The sequence below is a fragment of the Phocoena sinus genome, chromosome 7 (genome assembly GCF_008692025.1).
Source record: "Phocoena sinus isolate mPhoSin1 chromosome 7, mPhoSin1.pri, whole genome shotgun sequence".
Classification (NCBI taxonomy): Eukaryota; Metazoa; Chordata; class Mammalia; order Artiodactyla; family Phocoenidae; genus Phocoena; species Phocoena sinus.
Window position 1 is genome coordinate 39,455,251 of NC_045769.1, and position 24,259 is coordinate 39,479,509.

The window sequence follows — 24,259 nt, forward strand, 5'->3', positions numbered from 1 at the left end:
TGGTTCTGCATCCATGGATGCAACCAACAGCAGTTGGAAAATATTTGAAAAAAAATTCCAGAAGTTTCCCAAAAGCAGAATTTGAATTTGTGTTGTGACAATTGTATTAGGTATTACAAGTAATCTAGAGATGATTTAAAGTATACTGGAGGCTGTGCATAGGTTATATGCATATATGACATTTTTTATAAGGTCTCGGACATCTGCAGATTTTGCTGTTCTCAGGGTTCCTAGAACCAATCCTTCATGGATACTGAGGGTTGACTGTATTATCTTCATTTTGTAGGTGAGGAAACTGAGTCTCAAAAAAGTTAGGCAGGGACTTCCCTGGCGGTCCAGTGGTTAAGACTCTGCACTTCCAATGCAGGGGGCGAGGGTTCGATTCCTGGTTGGGGAACTAAGATCCCACATGCTGCACAATGGGGCAAAAAATAAATAAATAAAAAGGTTAAGCAATTTTTCAAAGTTACCTAATTACCATATGTGGGGATTTGAGCTCAAGTTTACCTGACTTCAAATGCCTTCTTTGCCCTTTCTATCACAACAGATTTGAATTAAATTTTCCAGGATTAAATTTTACAAAACAGGAGAAAGTGATTAGAATCTGTATTATTTAAGAAAATGTTTGGGTTACATTTTAATTTATACATGCTTGATTAAAAACTAAAAATGGGCGGTCGGCGGGAAGATGGCGGAAGAGTAAGACGTGGAGATCGCCTTCCTCCTCACGGATATACCAGAAATACATATACACGTGGAACAACTCCTACAGAACACCTACTGAAGGCTGGCAGAAGACCTCAGAGCTCCCAAAAGGCAAGAAACTCCCCACGTACCTGGGTAGGGCAAAAGAAGAAAAAAGAAAAAACAGAGACAAAAGAATAAGGACGGCACCTGCACCAGTGGGAGGGAGCTGTGAAGGAGGAAAAGTTTCCACACACTAGGAAGCCCCTCCGTGGGCGGAGACTGCGGGAGGCGGAGGGGGGAGCTTCGGGACCGCGGAGTGGTGCACAGCGATGGGTGCGGAGGGCAAAGCGGGGAGATTCCTGCACAGACGATCGGTGCCGACCGGCACTCACCAACCCGAGAGGCTTGTCTGCTCACCCGCCGGGGCGGGCGGGGCTGCGAGCTGAGGCTCGGGTTTCGGTTTTGGACGGAGCGCAGGGAGAGGACTGGGGTTGGCGGCTTGAGCATAGCCTGAAGGGGTTGGTGCGCCACGACTAGCCGGGAGGGAGTTCGGGGAAAAGCCGGCACCGGCCGAAGAGGCAAGAGACTTTTTCTTCCCTCTTTGTTTCCTGATGCGCGAGGAGAGAGGTTTAAGAGCGCTGCTTAAAGGAACTCCAGAGACGGGCGCGAGCCGCGGCTAAAAGCGCGAACCCCAGAGACGGGCGCGAGCCGCGGCTGAGGGCGCGAGCCCCCGAGACGGGCGCGAGCCGCGGCGGGAAGCGCGAGCCCCAGAGACGGGCGCGAGCCGCGGCTGAAACCGCGGACCCCAGAGACGGGCGGGAGACGCTGGGGCTGCTGCTGCCGCCACCAGGGGGGCTGTGTGCGAGCACAGGTCACTCTCCGCGCCCCTCTTCCGCGGAGCCTGTGCAGGCCGCCACTGCCAGGTTCCCGGGATCCAGGGACAACTTCCCCAGGAGTACGCACGGCGGGTCTCAGGCTGGTGCAGCGTCACGCCAGCCTCTGGTGCAGCGTCACGCCGGCCTCTGCCGCAGCGTCACGCCGCCTCTGCCGCCGCAGGCCCGCCCCGCACGCAGTGCCCCTCCTTCCCCCATCCCCCAACCCCCGGCCTGAGTGAGCCGGAGCTCCCGAATCAGCGGCTCCTTTAACCCCGTCCTGTCTGAGCAAAAAAACAGACGCCCTCCAGCGATCTGCGCGCAGGGGCAGGGCCGGGTACAAAGCTGAGCTCCTGTGAGCTGTGAGAGCAGGGAGGAGAGGGGGAGGTCTCTCCCGGCAGCCGCGGAGGCGGCGGATTGAAGCTCCACGATCAACTTGATGTGCCCTGCATTGTGGAATACCTGAATAGACAGGGAGTGATCCCAAATTGAAGAGGGGGAATTTAGGAGCGAGATCTGTGATTTTTTTCCCTTTTCCTCTTTTTGTGAATGTGTGCGTGTATGCTTCTGTGTGAGATCTTGTCTGTATACTCTTGCTTCCACCATTTGTCCTAGGGCTCTATCCGTCCATGGTTGTTTTTTTTTTTTTTTTTTTTAAATTTTTTTTTAATAATTAATTTTAATTGTAATAACTTTATTGAACTTTACCTTCGTTCTTTCTTTCTTTCTTTCCTTCCCTCCTTCCCTCCTTTAGACAACGAATCACCCCAGGTTGAGGGGGTGGTCTCTGGGAGCAGGATTTATGATTTTTCCCCCTTTGCCCCTCTTTGTGAACGTGTATGTGTATGCTTTTGTGTAAGATTTTCTCTGTATAGCTTTGCTCCCAACAGTTGTCCTAGGGCTCTATCCGTCCATGGTTTTTTTTTAAAAAAAAATTTTTTTTCTTAATAATTAATTTTAATTGTAATAACGTTATTGTACTTTACCTTCGTTCTTTCTTTCTTTCTTTCCTTCCTTCCTTCCCTCCTTTAGACAACAAATCACCCCAAATTGAGGAGGTGGTCTCTGGGAGCAGGATTTATGATTTTTCCCCCTTTGCCTCTCTTTGTGAACGTGTATGTGTATGCTTCTGTGTAAGATTTTCTCTGTATAGCTTTGCTTCCAACATTTGTCCTAGGGCTCTATCCGTCCATGGTTTTTTTAAAAAAAAATTTTTTTTTTCTTAATAATTAATTTTAATTGTAATAACTTTATTGTACTTTACCTTCGTTCTTTCTTTCCTTCCTTCCTTCCTTCCCTCCTTTAGACAGCGAATCACCCCAGGTTGAGGAGGTGGTCTCTGGGAGCAGGATTTATGATTTTTCCCCCTTTGCCTCTCTTTGTGAACGTGTATGTGTATGCTTCTGTGTAAGATTTTCTCTGTATAGCTTTGCTTCCAACATTTGTCCTAGGGCTCTATCCGTCCATGGTTTTTTTTAAAAAAAATTTTTTTTTTCTTAATAATTAATTTTAATTGTAATAACTTTATTGTACTTTACCTTCGTTCTTTCTTTCCTTCCTTCCTTCCTTCCCTCCTTTAGACAGCGAATCATCCCAGGTTGAGGAGGTGGTCTCTGGGAGCAGGATTTAGGATTTTTCCCCCTTTGCCTCTCTTTGTGAACATGTATGTGTATGCTTCTGTGTAAGATTTTCTCTGTATAGCTTTGTTTCCAACATTTGTCCTAGGGTTCTATCTGTTCTTTTTTTTTTTTTTTTTTTTTCTTTCTTTCTAAATATTTTTTAGTACAATAACTATATTATACTTTATTTTATTTTTACTGTATCTTCTTTCTTTCTGTCTTTTTTCCTTCTTTCCCTCCTTCCTTCCTCCCTTCCTCCCTCCCTCCCTCCCTCCCTCCTTTCTTTCCTTCTTTGCTTCTTTCTTCCTTCCTTCCTTTCCTCCTTTCCTCCTTTCCTTCTTTCTTTCCTCAAACTTCTACTAATTCTCTCTACATTTTCTCCTTCTTTCCCTCCTTCCTTCCTTCCTTCTCCCCTCCCTCCCTTTCTTTCCTTCTTTGCTTCTTTCTTCCTTCCTTCCTTTCCTCCTTTCCTTCTTTCTTTCCTCATACTTCTAATAATTCTCTCTACATTTTCTCCTTCTTTCCCTCCTACCTTCCTTCCTTCCTCCCTCCCTCCCTCCTTTCTTTCCTTCTTTGCTTCTTTCTTCCTTCCTTCCTTTCTTCCTTTCCTTCTCTCTTTCCTCAAACTTCTACTAATTCTCTCTACATTTTCTCCTTCTTTCCCTCCTTCTTTCCTTCCTTCCTCCCTCCCTCCCTCCCTCCCTCCTTTCTTTCCTTCTTTGCTTCTTTCTTCCTTCCTTCCTTTCCTCCTTTCCTTCTTTCTTTCCTCATACTTCTAATAATTCTCTCTACATTTTCTCCTTCTTTCCCTCCTACCTTCCTTCCTTCCTCCCTCCCTCCCTCCTTTCTTTCCTTCTTTGCTTCTTTCTTCCTTCCTTCCTTTCCTCCTTTCCTTCTCTCTTTCCTCAAACTTCTACTAATTCTCTCTACATTTTCTCCTTCTTTCCCTCCTTCTTTCCTTCCTTCCTCCCTCCCTCCCTCCCTCCCTCCTTTCTTTCCTTCTTTGCTTCTTTCTTCCTTCCTTCCTTTCCTCCTTTCCCTCTTTCTTTCCTCATACTTCTACTAATTCTCTCTACATTTTCTCCTTCTTTCCCTCCTTCCTTCCTTCCTTCCTCCCTCCCTCCCTCCTTTCTTTCCTTCTTTGCTTCTTTCTTCCTTCCTTCCTTTCCTCCTTTCCTTCTTTCTTTCCTCATACTTCTAATAATTCTCTCTACTTTTCCTCCCTTTTATTCTGAGCCGTGTGGATGAAAGGCTCTTCGTGCTCCAGCCCAGGAGGCAGGGCTCTGCCTCTGAGGTAGGAGAGCCAACTTCAGGACACTGATCAACAAGAGACCTCCCAGCTCCACATAATATTAAACGGTGGAAATCTCCCAGAGACCTCCATCTTAACACCAGCACCCAGCTTCACTCAACGACCAGCAAGCCACAGTGCTGGACAACCTATGCCAAACAACTAGCAAAACAGGAACACAACCCCACCCATTAGCAGAGAGGCTGCCTAAAATCATAACAAGGCCACAGACACCCCAAAACACACCACCAGACGTGAACCTGCCCACTAGAGAGACAAGATCCAGCCTCATCCAGCACAACACAGGCACTAGTCCCCTCCACCAGGAAGCCTACACAACCCGCTGAAACAACCTTAGCCACTGGAGACAGACATCAAAAACAACGGGAACTACGAACGTGCAGCCTGAAAAAGGAGACCCCAAACACAGTAAGATAAGCAAAATGAGAAGACAGAAAAACACACAGCAGATGAAGGAGCAAGATAAAAACCCACCAGACCTAACAAATGAAGAGGAAATAGGCAATCTACCTGAAAAAGAATTCAGAATAATGATAGTAAGGATGATCCGAAATCTTGGAAGTAGAATGGACAAAATGCAAGAAACAGTTAACAAGGACCTACAAGAACTAAAGATGAAACAAGCAACGATGAACAACGCAATAAATGAAATTAAAAGTACTCTAGATAGGATCAATAGCAGAATAACTGAGGCAGAAGAACGGATAAGTGACCTGGAAGATAAAGTAGTGGAAATAACTACTGCAGAGCAGAATAAAGAAAAAAGAATGAAAAGAACTGAGGACAGTCTCAGAGAGCTCTGGGACAACATTAAACGCACCAACATTCGAATTATAGGGGTTCCAGAAGAAGAAGAAAAAAAGAAAGGGACTGAGAAAATATTTGAAGAGATTATAGTTGAAAACTTCCCTAATATGGGAAAGGAAATAGTTAATCAAGTCCAGGAAGCACAGAGAGTCCCATACAGGATAAATACAAGGAGAAATACGCCAAGACACATATTAATCAAACTATCAAAAATTAAATACAAAGAAAGCATATTAAAAGCAGCAAGGGAAAAACAACAAATAACACACAAGGGAATCCCCATAAGGTTAACAGCTGATCTCTCAGCAGAAACCCTACAAGCCAGAAGGGAGTGGCAGGACATACTGAAAGTGATGAAGGAGAAAAACCTGCAACCAAGACTACTCTACCCAGCAAGGATCTCATTCAGATTTGATGGAGAAATTAAAATCTTTACAGACAAGCAAAAGCTGAGAGAGTTCAGCACCACCAAACCAGCTTTACAACAAATGCTAAAGGAACTTCTCTAGATAAGAAATGCAAAAGAAGGAAACGACCTATAATAAGGAACCCAAAACAATATAGAAAATGGGAATAGGAACATACATATCGATAATTACCTTAAATGTAAATGGACTAAATGCTCCCACCAAAAGACACAGATTGGCTGAATGGATACAAAAACAAGACCCTTATATATGCTGTCTACAAGAGACCCACCTCAGACCTAGAGACACATACAGACTGAAAGTAAGGGGATGGAAAAAGATATTCCATGCAAATGGAAACCAAAAGAAAGCTGGAGTAGCAATTCTCATATCAGACAAAATAGACTTTAAAATAAGGACTATTAAAAGGGATAAAGAAGGACACTACATAATGATCAAGGGATCGATCCAAGAAGAAGATATAACAATTGTAAATATTTATGCACCCAACATAGGAGCACCTCAATACGTAAGGCAAATACTAACAGCCATAAAAGGGGAAATTGACAGTAACACATTCATAGTAGGGGACTTTAACACCCCACTTTCACCCATGGACAGATCATCCAAAATGAAAATAAATAAGGAAACACAAGCTTTAAATGATACATTAAACAAGATGGACTTAATTGATATTTATAGGACACTCCATCCAAAAACAACAGAATACACATTTTTCTCAAGTGCTCATGGAACATTCTCCAGGATAGATCATATCTTGGGTCACAAATCAAGCCTTGGTAAATTTAAGAAAATTGAAATTGTATCAAGTATCTTTTCTGACCACAATGCCATGAGACTAGATATCAATTACAGGAAAAGATCTGTAAAATATACAAACACATGGAGGCTAAACAATACACTACTTAATAATGAAGTGATCACTGAAGAAATCAAAGAGGAAATCAAAAAATACCTAGAAACAAATGACAATGGAGACACAACGACCCAAAACCTATGGGATGCAGCAAAAGCAGTTCTAAGGGGGAAGTTTATAGCAATACAAGCCCACCTTAAGAAGCAGGAAACATCTCGAATAAACAACCTAACCTTGCACCTCAAGCAATTAGAGAAAGAAGAACAAAAAAGCCCCAAAGCTAGCAGAAGGAAAGAAATCATAAAAATCAGATCATAAATAAATGAAAAAGAAATGAAGGAAACGATAGCAAAGATCAATAAAACTAAAAGCTGGTTCTTTGAGAAGATAAACAAAATAGATAAACCACTAGCCAGACTCATCAAGAAAAAAAGGGAGAAGACTCAAATCAATAGAATTAGAAATGAGAAAGGAGAAATAACAACTGACACTGCAGAAATAAAAAAAATCATGAGAGATTACTACAAGCAACTCTATGCCAATAAAATGGACAATCTGGAAGAAATGGACAAATTCTTAGAAATGCACAACCTGCCAAGACTGAATCAGGAAGAAATAGAAAATATGAACAGACCAATCACAAGCACGGAAATTGAAACTGTGATTAAAAATCTTCCAACAAACAAAAGCCCAGGACCAGATGGCTTCACAGGTGAATTCTATCAAACGTTTAGAGAAGAGCTAACACCTATCCTTCTCGAACTCTTCCAAAATATAGCAGAGGGAGGAACACTCCCAAATTCCTTCTACGAGGCCACCATCACCTTGATACCAAAACCAGACAAGGATGTCACAAAGAAAGAAAACTACAGGCCAATATCACTGATGAACATAGATGCAAAAATCCTCAACAAAATACTAGCAAACAGAATCCAACAGCACATTAAAAGGATCATACACCAGGATCAAGTGGGGTTTATTCCAGGAATGCAAGGATTCTTCAATATACGCAAATCTATCAATGTGATAAACCATATTAACAAATTGAAGGAGAAAAACCATATGATCATCTCAATAGATGCAGAGAAAGCTTTTGACAAAATTCAACACCCATTTATGATAAAAACCCTCCAGAAAGTAGGCATAGAGGGAACTTTCCTCAACATAATAAAGGCCATATATGACAAGCCCACAGCAAACATCATCCTCAATGGTGAAAAACTGAAGGCATTTCCACTAAGATCAGGAACAAGACAAGGTTGCCCACTCTCACCACTCTTATTCAACATAGTTTTGGAAGTTTTAGCCACAGCAATCAGAGAAGAAAAGGAAATAAAAGGAATCCACATCGGAAAAGAAGAAGTAAAGCTGTCACTGTTTGCAGATGACATGATACTATACATAGAGAATCCTAAAGATGCTACCGGAAAACTACTAGAGCTAATCAATGAATTTGGTAAAGTAGCAGGATACAAAATTAATGCACAGAAATCTCTGGCATTCCTATATACTAATGATGAAAAATCTGAAAGTGAAATCAAGAAAACACTCCCATTTACCATTGCAACAAAAAGAATAAAATATCTAGGAATAAACCTACCTAAGGATACGAAAGACCTGTATGCAGAAAATTATAAGACACTGATGAAAGAAATTAAAGATGATACAAATAGATGGAGAGATATACCATGTTCTTGGATGGGAAGAATCAACATTGTGAAAATGACTCTACTACCCAAAGCAATCTACAGATTCAATGCAATCCCTATCAAACTACCACTGGCATTTTTCACAGAACTAGAACAAAAAATTTCGCAATTTGTATGGAAACACAAAAGACCCCGAATAGCCAAAGCAATCTTGAGAACGAAAAAAGGAGCTGGAGGAATCAGGCTCCCTGACTTCAGACTATACTACAAAGCAACAGTAATCAAGACAGTATGGTACTGGCACAAAAACAGAAAGATAGATCAGTGGAACAGGATAGAAAGCCCAGAGATAAACCCACGCACATATGGACACCTTATCTTTGATAAAGGAGGCAGGAATGTACAGTGGAGAAAGGACAGCCTCTTCAATAAATGGTGCTGGGAAAACTGGACAGGTACATGTAAAAGTATGAGATTAGATCACTCCCTAACACCATACACAAAAATAAGCTCAAAATGGATTAAAGACCTAAATGTAAGGCCAGAAACTATCAAACTCTTAGAGGAAAACATAGGAAGAACACTCTATGACATAAATCACAGCAAGATCCTTTCTGACCCACCTCCTAGAGTAATGGAAATAAAAACAAAAATAAACAAATGGGACCTAATGAAACTTCAAAGCTTTTGCACAGCAAAGGAAACCATAATCAAGACCAAAAGACAACCCTCAGAATGGGAGAAAACATTTGCAAATGAAGCAACTGACAAAGGATTAATCTCCAAAATTTACAAGCAGCTCATGCAGCGCAATAACAAAGAAACAAACAACCCCATCCAAAAATGGGCAGAAGACCTAAACAGACATTTCTCCAAAGAAGATATACAGAATGCCAACAAACACATGAAAGAATGCTCAACATCATTAATCATTAGAGAAATGCAAATCAAAACTACAATGAGATATCATCTCACACCAGTCAGAATGGCCATCATCAAAAAATCTAGAAACAATAAATGCTGGAGAGGGTGTGGAGAAAAGGGGACACTCTTGCACTGCTGGTGGGAATGTGAATTGGTTCAGCCACTATGGAGAACAGTGTGGAGGTTCCTTAAAAAACTACAAATAGAATTACCATATGACCCAGCAATCCCACTACTGGGCATATACCCTGAGAAAACCAAAATTCAAAAAGAGTCATGTACCAAAATGTTCATTGCAGCTCTATTTACAATAGCCCGGAGATGGAAAGAACCTAAGCGCCCATCATTGGACGAATGGATAAAGAAGATGTGGCACATATACACAATGGAATATTACTCAGCCTTAAAAAGAAATGAAATTGAGATATTTGTAATGAGATGGATAGACCTAGAGTCTGTCATACAGAGTGAAGTAAGTCAGAAAGACAAAGACAAATACCGTATGCTAACACATATATATGGAATTTAAGGGGAAAAAATGTCATGAAGAACCTAGGGATAAGACAGGAATAGAGGCGCAGACCTACTGGAGAACGGACTTGAGGATATGGGGAGGGGGAAGGGTGAGTTTTGACAGGGCGAGAGGGAGTCATGGACATATACACACTAACAAACGTAGTAAGGTAGATAGCTAGGGGGAAGCAGCCGCAAGGCACAGGGATATAAGCTCGGGGCTTTGGGACAGCCTGGAGGGGTGGGAGGGGGAGAGTGGGAGGGAGGGAGACGCAAGAGGGAAGACACATGGGAGCACATGTATATGTGTGGCTGATTCACTTTGTTATAGATCAGAAACTGACACACCATTGTAAAGCAATTATACCCCAATAAAGATGTTAAAAAAAATAAAAATAAAAAAAAAAAATAAAAACTAAAAATGTATCATAAAGTCAGTTAAACTTAGGATTGAATCATCTAAATGGCAATATTTACAGCATTACAGAATGTAGTGTTGCTAAATAGGAAGGAGAGACATGAATAATTCACTAGTGTTTCCTAGTTAGCCATTTGTACCATGCGAATAGGTATTGTACAGAGTACCTGTATTCACACACAATTTGTTATACGTGGAACAGAAATTGGTATAAAATTTCATAATTCTTCATCTATAACATCTGAGAAACCTCTTGTTAAATAGCCTTCCTAAGAAGACCTTCTTCAGGCCGAATGGGCTCTGAGGCACCAAATGCCTGATTCGTTGAAGCAACCAAAAGATCTCCAGAGAGAGGTGAGACAAGGGGCTGGAGAGGTGGGCAGAGGCCGTATCAACCAGTTTGGCTTTTACATTAAGGTCATGGGATGCCAGTGAAGAGTTTTCAATGAGAGTTTCACATAATCGTAATTTGTGTTTTTCATTGTTTGGACACGGTGTGGAGGCTATCTGAAAGGGGGTAAATCTGAAGGCTGAGACCCACTTAGGAGGAATATCTCAGTCGTCCTGGCAAGAGGTGGTGGTGGCTGAGGAAGCTGAGAGAAAGGGACAGATTCAAGTGAGATTTGAGAGAACTTATAGAGTTCCCTAATTACTTGGGTGTGTAAGATGATGGAGCATATAAAGGATGATTCTCAAGTTTTTCTTTTGAGTAACCATTTCAGTGGTTGTCAATTTAGTAATATAGGGAACAGCAGAGGAAGGGCATGTTTGAGAGAAAGACGAGTTCACCTGTGATGTGTTGCCTGTGATGCTGGCTTTTGGTTATGTGGATTTGGCTCAATGGTGTGGCCAGCCTTGAAGCTACAAATCAAGGTGGGTTGCCCTGCCAGAGTGGTGGTAGATAAAACCTGTCTCTACTTCTGTAAGCACCTCATTTCCTTCTTTCCTCTCTGCCCACTTCCCAGTTCCTTTAAGGCTTTGTACTCAGGTTCTGTCCCTCTTATGAAAACCTTGTCTCATAAAGCATCTGAAATATATTCATGCAAAAGTGAAAATGACTATTATAAGCTTTAAAAGTCACCCCTAGAGGCAGATTATATTTTCTGAAAAATAACCACAGAAATATTTATGATCCCTCATGTTCTTCCACAACCTGGCCCCTCCCCTGGCCACGTCCCCGCTGTGTGACTACGCAAATAGGTGTCATTTGTGGGCTGTCCAAAATGCCTGTGAAAACTAAACAAATACACAAATGCCATCTAAGTTAAACTGGCCAGACTACATTTATTCTTAGAATGGTTAGAAGTGGAAATAACCTCACTATATGTGAGATTTGTAGAGAGTTTTTGTCAAAATGATAGCAAATGTAAATAAATTTTATTCCAGTTTCTGGATACAGAAAGTTCACATTTACTTTGAACCTAAAGTAAACCCTCTGTGAATTAGATGAATTTCTCTTAAAAATAAATCTTTACTTTCACTCAGGATGCATAGTCTAAACCCAGTTCTTAAAAAGGCAGGCATTTATAAGTCAACCTTCTGAGTAGAAACTTTAGTAATTATCTCCTGTGGCTATAAGAACGTCTCAAACACATTTAAAGAAATTTGATACCAAACGGTGCTTTGCAGCCAGGAAAACTGTCTTGCCAAGAACATGGTGGGTGCTTAGTGATACATTTTAACTATGAAAAATGAGCCAATGGCTGAACATTTCCCACAATGTTCTGAGTACTCTTTTTAAGTAACAGCTTTATTGAAACATAATTTGCATACCAAATAGTTCACCTATTTAAAGTGTACAATTCAGTGGTTTGTAATATATTTACAGAATTGTACAACCATCACCACTATCTAATTCCAGAACATTTTCCTCTCCCCACAAAGAAAACCCAAACTTCTCAGCTCTAGGCAACCACTAAACTACTTGTGTCTCCATGGCTTTGCCTAGTGTATACGTTTCATATAAATGGAATCATAAAATAAATCACTTTTTGTGACTGGCTTCTTTCACTTAGCATCATGTTTTCAAGGTTCATCCATATAGTTGTATATATCAGCACTGCATTCCTTTTTATTGCTGAATAATATTCTGCTGTATGGATATATCACATTTTGTTTACCCATTCATCAGTTATTGAACATTTAGGTTGTTTTTACTCTGGCTGTTAAGAATAATGTTGCTGTGTACAAGTTTTTGTGTGGATATATGTTTTCAGTTCTCTTGAGTGCATAACTAGGAGTAGAATTGCTGGGTCATATGGTAACTTTATGTTTAACCATTGAAGAACCACCATGTTTTCCAAAGTGACTACATCAAATTACATTCCCACCAGCAGTATGTGGGTTCGAATTTCTCCACATCCTCCCCTATGCTTGTTATTGTCTTTTTGATAATTGCCGTCCTAGTAGGTATAAAGTTAAATCTCTCTGTGGTTTTGATTTGCACTTCCCTGATGACTAATGATGTTGAGCATCTTGTCATGTGCTTACTGGCCACTGGTATATTTTCTTTGATGAAATGTCTGTTCAGATCTTTTACCCATTTAAAAATTGGGTTATTTATCTTCTATTAGTGATTTTAGGAGTTTTTTACATCATCTAGATAAAAATGGGTCTCCTTAATTTCTGAGGAACTGCATCAAAGAAAATAAATATAAGATAAACCAAAATATTTTGTGTCAGCACCCAAAACTGAGACACACAGTTATGCGTACAAATATATATATAAGGTACAATTCTTTCATGGTTTAGCAAGAAAAGCTCCTCATTACTTGAAATTCAACAGAATACTCAAAGAGTGTACAAATGTACAATAACAGGAAACAGTTAAGCAAATGACAATAGTGAAGTGTGCTCCACGACCTTGGATAATTCTGTGATACACTACGTGTAAACGCCTGCGCACACATACACACACAGAGACAGTGTAATCTCACCCAGTTTAAAAAAATACATGTAGGAAAAAGTCAAGAAAAAAATATGCCAGTATACTAATCATATCAGCACGTGGGCAGTGGAATGATAGGTGATATTTCCCCATGCTTTCCAGTTATCTACGATAAGCACGCATTTCTTTTACAATCAGGCATTTGATGGGGGGAGGGGGCAAAGCTGCTTTAGCAATAATGCAAAAAATGTAAAACTAAAATAGTATACTGTCTTTAACAAATTCTGATGATTTTGGAAGTTCTTCATGGCACTTTATTATATATCTTTTTGAGTAATGCCAGCAAGTTAGAGTCATCTTACCTGCAAAATCCCACAACCATTTATCTTGGACTTTATTCCTCCAAGAGTTTAAGATGCTTCTTGGAGGGTAGCTTGGCACACTGAAACATATTTCCTTGTTCATAAACAATACTTTACAGTATTAACACATTCCTCTACTTTGAAATGTCTGTTAAAACCTGATCAAAGACAATTTTTCTTTGCTTAGCTTTGTTTGTTTGTTTGCTTCATATATTATTGAAAGAGGGGCCTATAAAGCTTTGAAAAACATATTTTGTACCACCATAACTCTATGCAGCTTCTTTTGTCTCAGAGGCCAGGGATATTCCCATGATGCAGGCAGGCCATGGATCTCTGGCCACAGTTCTTGCAACTGCTATCATTTCATGACAAACCACTAATTGCTGAGGAATTCACTGGGAGCTAAAAAAGAACTTTTCTTCACCGTATACTCCTTGAGCTCTCCAGCAGATTTCTCTTGTCCTCAGGCCCCCACTTCTCATTATCCACGACAGTTCTCATTCCCCGCTCTCCACGTGAATGTATTTTAAGGGAAAACTGACTTCTGAAAAACAAAATGTTCTGGTGGGTTTGGATCTGTGGTGATAGAGCCATGTTGGCACCAAGCTGTGGACACATGTCCAGACTGCAGTTTGTAAATGTGATAGCAATTTTGCTAAAAATAAGGACTTTCTTTGCAACTTATAGAGGTATGGATAGAGGAGAAGCTGGAGTTGTCCTTTATTTTTCAAATGCCCTTTCATTTCCTGCTGTGTGCTGATGTTTCAAAGCCTCCACATGAATTAAATTCCAGTGAGATTTGCCATAGCGGTTTCTTGGGAATGTCCATAAATATTTTTTTGCTTTGGTTTTTGTTCTCAGCAGAAAGTGTTGCTTGTGATTATCCCTTTTCTAAATTATATCTCTTTTTAAGATCTGAAAAAATAAGCTTTTGTGTTTCTCAGGAAGCAAACTTTTTTTTTTCCCTGCCCTGCTCAGGACTGAGGGGTTTTACTTTAAGAACATGGAGCTAGAGTCTTCAATTACTGATTTGACACAAAGGCAACAGTGAATTTACCAACGTTTTCCTGGTTTAAGTCAACTTTTCTTACATTTTTCCTGTAAGTGATCATTGTTTTAGCAGGTCACTGTTCCTCATGCTCAGACGCTGAATAAATCAGGCCCTTCCTTGTGTCGGGACCCTCATCCCCCGGCTTCAGCAACATTTACCAACTCATTCAGCGACTTTCATCCATCCAGGGACTTAAGAGTTTGGTAACATTTAAACAACCTTAAAAAAGAGAAAAAAATCATGAAATTCAAAGAGGACCCCTTGAAGCTTAATCCTACTGGGCTCTGGGTCACAAAGCAGTGAGTGTATTACTCCCCAAGGCTTGGCAATATTAACTATGGTGAATGGGGCCTCTTCTTCCACTGCTTTTTTTTTTTAAACAAAAGGATTCCATTAAGGCAAACACACACACACAAAGTAGGAATGCAAGGGCATTTCCACGTTCAATTCCTTTCCAAGGACTGCACTTTTTATTCCCTGGGGAACCTGAGCAACGTGGAGGAACGTGGGCGGTTGTTGACTGATTTTGCTGTTTGTCGTTCCTCCTCTGGTTTAGTCACAGAGGACTGAGCCGGAGGCTTTGGATGTACCAATCCCATGATGAACCTATGGCTGGGAATTACAGCTTAGGTTTATTGAGTACTTATTTGCCACGTGTAATGCAAATTCTGCTTTTAACCCTCTTTTCTCATTTAAATCTCACAACCACTAGAAGGGGTAGATATTGCATGTTATTGTTATCCCTATTTTGCTGGAGTTAAGTGAGTTGGCCAAGGTTACACAGCCTATGAGGGGCAGCGGCAGGAATTTAGTGCAGGCCTCCCCGGATACCAGTGAGTGTTGGCTTTCTACCCCTATTATTTTGGACTAGACTACAAAGTACCTACATCTGTCAGCTCTTCCTATTATTTCCATGTGCTTCCCATGGACAGGAGTGCAAGTTTGCAAATCTCAGCTCTCCACTGAAATAGTGCACAGCCACTATATTATATAAAATGTCTATGTGTCTACAGTGTCTTCAACAAATATTACATTCTATATTACTTGACACTAAATTGATAAAAACTCGTAAAGTATAACTTTTAATAAAGTTACTCTCACAGAGATTATAAGGTGAATGCCAATGTCTATTTGCTTTAATAACATTTAGAAATTTATACAAGTTTAAGAAGCATTACATTACAGTTCATATGTTTTTAAAAATTATATTATAGTTTATAATTTTTATTAAAGTGGTAAATGCATTCACCATAGAAAATACAGGAAAACAAAACATTTTTTTTAATTTACAAATCAAATTAGATCTCTTATTTAGGTATAACTGCTGCTAATGACGATGACTCTTACTTAATATATCATAAATATATTCTTGCCACAAAATATTATAACATATTTAATGGTTATATACTATATCATTGTATGGATATAGCATCTTCTATTTAATCAATCCCCTATTTTTGGACATTTAATTTTTTTAACTGTTCATTATTGAAAACAATACAGCAATTATCCTTGAAGGCAAATCTTTGCGTACGTTCATAATTATTTCCTTCGAAGATAATTTCTTAAAAGTAGAATCTCAAGGTCAAAGGATACATAAAATATCAGGGTGTTTTTCCTTCTGGAAAAATTTTACTAATATTTTAAGGCCCAACAGCTAAGTGAGAGATCCTGTTACCCCACCCGTGCCAATGTTGGTTATTATCAATTTTCAAGAGATTATCAGTTTTATAGGAGAAATATATTTTATTTTTCATTTCTTTTATCATTATGAGGCCAGGCATCTTTTTGTGGTTTATCAGCCATTTGTACTTCTCTTTTTATTACATTTTGAGAAGAACAATTAAAAAAAAATTTGGTGCAGTCTGAGCAACATCAAATATTGTGATGATAGGTTAACAAAAAAGCTTTAGATTATTCTTTGGGGGGGAGTCTGATTCCTTTATATAGATGCCACAGGCATAGAATTTGGGGTTTGGGGGGGTCAAACCTTAAAATTTGACACCTAGCTGTGGCTTTGGTCAGCTTGGTGGGCTTTTCTGCTCTGGATGGACGTGCACCTGGGCACTACATGAACATCTGAAAAACTGTGCAAACAAATAACTAATCAGACCCAAAGTAGACCTTTTCCTGACCTGACTCAAAACTAAAATGCTGAGTTGCCAGGTTATTTGTGGCTACAAAAATATTATTGGCAAATAGTCTGGGGCTATCAAATTCAGTTCCATCTGTAACTGAATTAGAGACCCACATCCTTTTCTCCAAGGAGATTAGTGTACCAAACCTGTCTTTGACGTTGGATAGCATTAAACAGGATTTCAGCCAATGAACAAAGTTTCCATTTGGAAAATGTCAAGGGTGATAAGCATGAAAGAGTAGTAATATCATTATTTTCTATCTAACCAACTTAATAATTGGACATGAGCGGTGGGAAAATTTCTGCCAAACAAATACAAATGTTCTGTGCTGAGAAAGTGAGTTAGTTTTGTGGAATCTTAAAGGATTCAAAACAAATGCAAAGCAAAATATTTCAGATGGTGGCAGTTATAGGTGGAGAGTCCCATGGAAATGTGCATATGTTTCAGGATGGAAAAAAAAAAAAGGACCTGTTTCTGAATGGCCAAGATAATGCCAGCTATTATTCCTCCTTGTATGGTTGGTGTACTATCTAGAATTCGAAAATCATCATTTGAATTGGAATATCTGCTTTCATTCCTTCCCCAGCCCTGCGGGCTCATGCAGGCTCACACTCTTCAGTCAGGATTGCAGTTCCTCTGCCCTGAATTCCTCAAGGTACCAAACTTTTCGTGTCCCACCTCCAACACTGAGTCTGGTACAGAGCAGTTGCTCACCAAGTGTGGTTTATGAAATGAAAGCACAAACCTGCTGACACACGCCAGAATAAAGCATTCAGGGAGGTGATCCTGGCATCATCACCTCCACTGTGAGGCAAGAAGACAGAGGCTGATAGAGTTGAGATTTATCCAAGGTTGTAGAGTTACGGACAGAGCCAGGACCTGAATTCACATCTCCTGGTCCTAGAATTATGTTCTTTCAAGTGCAAAAGAAAACCAGCGTATGCATTTTTAAGCCTCTAGTCAGTATCATAAAAGTAGATTTATTAATATTATAAAGGTTATTTTTCCATTCTGTATTTATTTATAACTTCTCTCATTTCCCAGATAATTCAAAGCAACCGATGAATGTACAATGAGAGAGACAGAAAAGATTATGTACTGGGAAAATATACACCAGAATTATAATAGCTAACATTTCATGAGTACTATGTGCCAGGAATTGTTCTGAGTGCTTTACATAGGTTGATTCATTTAATACACACAATGACTCTGTGAGGTAGGTACGACTGTTTTACAATTTTACAATCGTAGGAAATGAAACACAGAGAATTCCAGTAACTTTCTCAGGTCACAAAGCTAGTATGTGGTGAAGCCTGGCTATAAACCTACGTAGTCGTGGCCTTCAGAGCCCTGCTCAAGGGACCGAGCTAGCCCGCCTTCTAGGTATCCTTGGGGTCTATACTTCTCCGACTTCTATCTTCAGATCCTTGCCCTGGGAAACCATGCCCCTACATCTACCCTCACACATGGTTCTGAGAACCAAACTCTAGGGCCCTCTCTCAGACTTATTACACTTCTACTTTGATATGTACACATTTATTGAGATCAGCATTTGATAAGATTTTTTTAGTTCTCAGGAGGCGGCTTGATCCATTGTAAGTCTAGGCTCAAATTTTGAGCTCCCTTATTTACTGGTCGTGTGATCTTGGGCAAGGCACCTATCTTCTTTGTGCCTCAGTTTCCTCATCTGTTGAATTTTGACAATACTAGTAACTATCATATGTTTAGTGTGAGCATTAAATCTGACTATGGATGAAAAGCACTTAACACAGTACTTGGCACATAGTAATAATTGATACTAGCTATTATAATTAATTATAAGAAAATATAACATTTTTAGATCTTTATAGTTAGGCCCCAGTGTGGTCACTTTCTCAGAGAAGAATTGGAATCATCAGGATTAAGAAAATAAAATCAGGTCTACATAATGTAACCACTAACTGCAGGTTACTGTTAATTAAACCCAAGCTTTTGGTTCAATTGCCTGACTTACATTTGGTAATTCTAGCTCATCCAGCCTCAGGTATAATTTGTCTTTTGAATTTTTATATCTACAGGCTTTCTAGATTTGTTTATTGTGTTTTAAAGTTTAAAGTATAGTGCTAATGATAGAAATTGTAGAAATGTATAAAGGGAAAAAAGTCATTTATAATCTCATCTTCTAACAAAGTTAAGAAATGAGTAAATCATAATTCTCAGTTGTAGCACACTGTTGTCATGGGCTCAGGCATGGACATCTTTTATTTTGCTTATTCATTACTATATAACATAATGAATAGCAAAAGACCCCATGCCCTGTCAGGAAGTAGAATGCTACCAGTAACTGACCTCTATCTGCTTGTTTTTTCCCTGTTCCTCCTAACCCTGTGCCTCCCTGCCAGAGATAACTACTGTCCCACATTTTTGTATTTATCACCACCCCTTTTCTTAATTTCGTAATGCACACACATGCACATGTATACATATGTGTATCTAAATAATGTAATATTTTGTTTAGTTTGTTTTGGTATATTTATTAAGATTCATCCATGTTGGCTTATATGACTCAAGTCCACTCATTTAACAATTTTATAATATTTTATCATGTGCCTATACCACAACTTATTTATCCTTTCTTTTGTAATGGACATTGGGAGATATATTTCTTTCAGTCTTTAAAATAATATGATTTTTAATGTTGTTATGATCAAATGCTGAACACAATTTTGCTTCTGCCTTCTGCCCACCTCTGTACTTGTCATTATATTTAAGAATTTTCTCATTTTATTATAAATTTTAGAGACAGTAACATCCTTCAGTGGATATATCATAATTTACTTAACCATCTTGCTATTATCAGGCATTTAGGTTGTATCTCATCTTGGCTAACATAATTACCATGTAAACAAATATTATTGAACATAAATATGTTTTGTGAATTTTGTGTTATTTCCTGAAAATGATTTCCAGAAGCAGAACCCCTGAGTCAAATACCCAAACATTGTAGGACTCTTGTATATACTGCCAAATTAGTTTCCAATGCATTGGACTAATTAAAACTCTACCAGCAATGATTCAGAGTACCATAGAAATACCAAATTAAAATCTGGGTATTCAGAGGATAGAACCTGTCCAGACATGCTTGGCAACAATAAATTGGTCTAAATGAAAAAGAGAAATACACTTAACAATCATCAATGAAGTCTTTACATTGACTCCTTTTAGGAAATGTTGAAACAAGAACAATTTTAGATGTCAAGTATTAAAACAAGAAAACCTGGATCATTACTATTTTAGTTCTACTATGTCAAATATATGACTGTTGAGAATCATCCAGATAAATGAACAACATTTTCTATTTTTCTTTCTGGATGTTTGATCAGTTTAAGTAGAACCAGAATTAAATCAACATACTGCCACAATGCAAATTGTTTCGGGAATTTTTGAGTTTCATGCTTTGCATTTACCATAAATTAGCCTCCTACTTCCCTTTATGTATTTCAGGATTTTGTGTTCTTGAAGGCATTCTTCCGTTTACTTTGCGTCATGAAATCTACAATGTCCTATCTTTAAATAACTACCTAACTTCAGTGAAACCCTGTCACCTCTAAAAGGATTCAGATGAGGTAATTTTTGTTCCCTTGGTGTAAAAATGCCTACTGTTCTATAGATTATTGAAAAAACATCTCAGTCTCCATTGCAGTGCCAACCAACAAAGCACAGTGGAATTTGCAGGCATCATCTCTCTTGAAGGGAATCCTAACATTTAACATGAAGTTTAGTACTGACTATATCTGTATGCAAGAACTGATGGAATCATTTTGTTCCATTATATCCAAAATCCATAACAACAAAGTGAGTGAATAGTGATTAGAAAAGCCCAATAGCCAAAACATAATATATGCCTTTTTGTCTAGAATGGTTGTAACGCAGTGTCCCATACGTGTTTTTAAAAGAAGGTGTTAGTTCAGAGAAAGGTCAAAATAATTATAGAAACAGATAAAAGCCATTCAAAATATTGGTCTCCAGCTAGGGGAAGCCAAAAGATCTTGCTTCCAAATCAACTCTTTGAAATCCCAAGTTTTTTCACTAGTTCATGACTGTTGGATCATAATTTATAATGTTTTTATTTTTTCTTTTGGTATCTTTCCCACAGACAGACACACTTTTCACTTTGCGCTGTGTTTTCATCCACCCCTTGGTATAGGTTTGAATGCTGCTTGTGTCATTTAATTTTACATCAAAAAAAATGTTTTTGAAATATAAAATTCTCCTGTAGTTTATATCAATGGATCAGGCCACTTGTCCGAAATTGTTTTTATTTCCTTTTAAAATATCATTAGACGACCAGTCTTTGCCATTGCTTAACCTTTTCCTCAGAGGAATTTATGGATTAGCAATGGTTTTTCTCTCTGTGTTTGAATTTCTTCATCGATAAAATGGAGATTAAAAACAGTACCACTTCATATAGCTAAGGTTGAATGAGTTACGTCAAGTCCTTAGTGTAATGACAGGCTCAGAGAAAATGTTATATGAGTTAGTATTTTTATTTTTATTCCACCTAATACAAATATCTATGCTAACGAAATCTCCAGTAGGTTCTAAATACCTCCCGACTGTTGAGAAACAAACAATCAGAAAATAATACCACTAGAGGCACAAAATAACAATTATTGACCCTTGATTCATAAACATTTATTTAGTAGTTACTCTGAGCAAAGAAAAATATTAAATAAATGAATGTGCTTCCAGGTCAGAAGATTTTGAGCAGAGGGTGAGGGTTACAGACATTAGCACACTTCACCGGAAGGACAGCCTTCCTCTATTTTGGAAGGTTTTTCTCTCTGATGCAGTTGTCTGCTCAAAGGGGACCTATGGGGAGGGAATGTAGGATGTGTATGTTTGCTACACACATCACCTACCATCCCTCTTCTCCTTACTAATACAACCTAGAAAGTAGGCTGCCAAGTACTTTCAGGAGGGGCTGGCCCTTCTGCTATACCAGAGCTGAATGTTAATTCCATTCTCCTCAGTGACTGATTTAGAAATAGAGGAATCATTCAATTCTTGCTAATGCCACTAGAGGCAAAGTTTACTTGGGAAGTTCTGGGAAATTATTCCTGGTACCTAAAAAGGGACACATGAAAGAAGTGACTTTATCTTCCAACCTTTGGACATTAATGTGGAGGGGTATAGTGATTTGAAGCACAGCCACCATTTTTGACCATGAGTGGACCAACCTGAAGAGATAAACCTTCATGCTGAGGATGGCAGAGCAGGAATCTGGAAAAACAAAACACTTGATCTCTAATGAGGTCTCTGAGCTGCCGAATTAGCCAACCTATAACACCTTGGCTCTGTTACTCTGATTTTAATATGTAAGATAACAGATCCCTTAAGCCATTTTGGGTTGAGACTTCTGTTACTTGCAGCAGGAATATCTAAACGAAGACAAGGAGGTAGGGGGCATGTCTCACCTGGTTAGCCAGAAATACTAGTTTCTTATTTCTGGCGCAACACATTTCTACAAACTTTGGCTTAGAATAGCACAATTTTTTTACTCTTACAATTCAGGACTTCAAAAGTCTAAATTCAAGCTGCTGGCAGGGCTGAGTTCCTTCTGGAAGTTTAGGAGAGAATCAGATTCCTTGCCTCTTCCGGCTTCTAAAGGCTGCCTGTATTCCTTGGCTGTGGCCCCTTCCTCCCATCACTGCGGGCTCTTGTTCCCATCAGCACCCTCCCATTGCTGACTCTGATCTCCTTTGCCCTCTTATAAGGGCATTGGGCCTCCCTGGATAGTTCAGGGCAGCGATCCCCATCCTGTTAGCACCAGGGACCAGTTTTGTGGAAGACAGTTTTTTTCCACAGACCTGGAGGGTGTAATACAAGCGATGGGGATCCTGCTGTGCAGGCCGGTTCCTAACAGGAGGGCTGGGGACCCCTGGTCCAGGGTAGCCTCCCCATCTCCAGATGCAAAGTCCTTCTTGTCATGTGAGGTAACACAGTCACCGGTTCCGGGGATTAGGGCATGGCCATCTTTGGGGACATCTTTCAGTCTACCACTTCAAGTAAACTGAGCCAACCCTGGACACGAAAGGGGCAAGAACTGCTGTCACAGCCAGGTCACCTGTATACTCTTGTGGAGAGAATGAGTGTGAGGAAGACATTGTTAAACTGCAATTTTTGTCTCCTTTATCTTACCAGTGTCTGCTGGAATCTTCTCTTGGTTTCTCGTTGGTAGCCCTAATTTAGCCCAGGATGGTCAGTCCTCTTTGCCTCCTCTCCATAATAATGACATTTGACATTTAGATTGAGTCTCTACTCTGTGCTCTGTTTTAAGAACTTTATCCGCACTAACTAAATTAATCATCATAAGCCTCTGAAGTTGTTGCTGCTCCTAAAACCATTTTACAGATGAGCAAATTCAGCTGCAATTGCCTCGATTCACGCAGCTTACCACGAGTGAGTGCTTATTTTCTCTGCTTATGTAGGAGCTGGTAGCCTGTGGCTTGTAGCACTCTTCCAGAGATGGAAAGTAACTTCAGGTTCCTACCACTGAGAACCAGTAAGGCCAGTAAGGATGCCTTTCATTGCAATTTTCACCATATCCAATGGGGTTTAAACAATAGGAATTATATCCTCTCCCTAAACAAGAAGTTCAGAGGTAGGGTTGCGGGAAGGGTTAATTCAGCTGCTCAGTCCTGTCAAGGTTCCTTTTATTAGGGAGGAAAGCCTTTCCCAAAGCCTGTAAGCTGTGTGTTTTTTTTTTGTTTGTTTGTTTTGTTTTGTTTTTCTTTTGGACTTGATCCCTACACCCATCACTGGCCAAGGGGAATGGCCAGTCATGAGTCATCCCTGGGCCTGAGCCTAACTACTGTGAGCACATTGCTGCCTGAGCCCTGAATGAGGCCACGGGTCTGTCAGCACAGGGGATTGAGAGGGAGACAAGGGGGCATGCTTCCTGGGACACGTACCCTCACAGAGTGCAGAAGGGAAAGCTGCCCAACACACTCATGACAAACGACTCTCCAGCTGATCCCAGGGTATCTCCTACCACGTGGAAATAATAGGCCCCGGGCCCATTCGCTGCTGTGATGAGAACAGACTTCATAGCTGCTCCTCAGCTGGGACAGGGGTGGTAGCACGTGCTGCAGGGCAGGGGGCGTGCTGCCCTCACAGCCTGCAGAGTATCACTGGAAGTGGGGTTTGCCTCCCTCCTTATCAGCCCAACTCAAAGGGCCCATGCAGTAAACAGTTGTCAACAACTTGGAGGATACTATTTTTTCACAAGGAAGGAAGAAGTTCTTGTCATGGCCCCAATATGCACCTTTTCTGATAGGGGACCTTTCATATTGACTGGAATCTTTTCGAAGTCTTTTTATATTTTTCCCTGAATAACCTATTTTACCTAGAGTAAAGCACATGGCACCTAATTTATCTTCCCAGAGCAGAAGCAGAGCTGAGTCACCGACACAGGGACTCAAACCTTCACTGCCTTGTGGCCTTGGGGGCCAAGGCGGAGCCTCTGTGCGCGGAGAGCTCAGTTCTCCTGCTCCCACAGTATCGGCTTAGGTCAGAATCCAACTCCGGACGTTTGACTCATGTGTCATAGAGGTGTGTCAGAGTTATTGAACAGATCATTCCAGGATCAGTGTTCCTGTTGCCAATGGACCATTTCCATGTTCATTTCTTAAGAAAAGTAGGATTGTTTAGCCTGGAGGTTCAATCAACTAGATGAGCATATTGAAGCCGTGTCC

The 24,259-nt window shown here is 40.0% G+C and overlaps 1 protein-coding gene across 1 annotated transcript in view; it reads left to right on the forward strand.

Moving 5' to 3' along the window:
• The window catches only part of DNAH7 (dynein axonemal heavy chain 7), a 306,947-nt gene that overhangs the window by 10,511 nt on the left and 272,177 nt on the right, over positions 1 to 24,259 (forward strand). The window contains 2 exon segments of the mRNA XM_032637818.1: positions 10,350 to 10,439; positions 20,007 to 20,128. The gene's annotated coding sequence lies outside the window, so the exon portion shown is untranslated.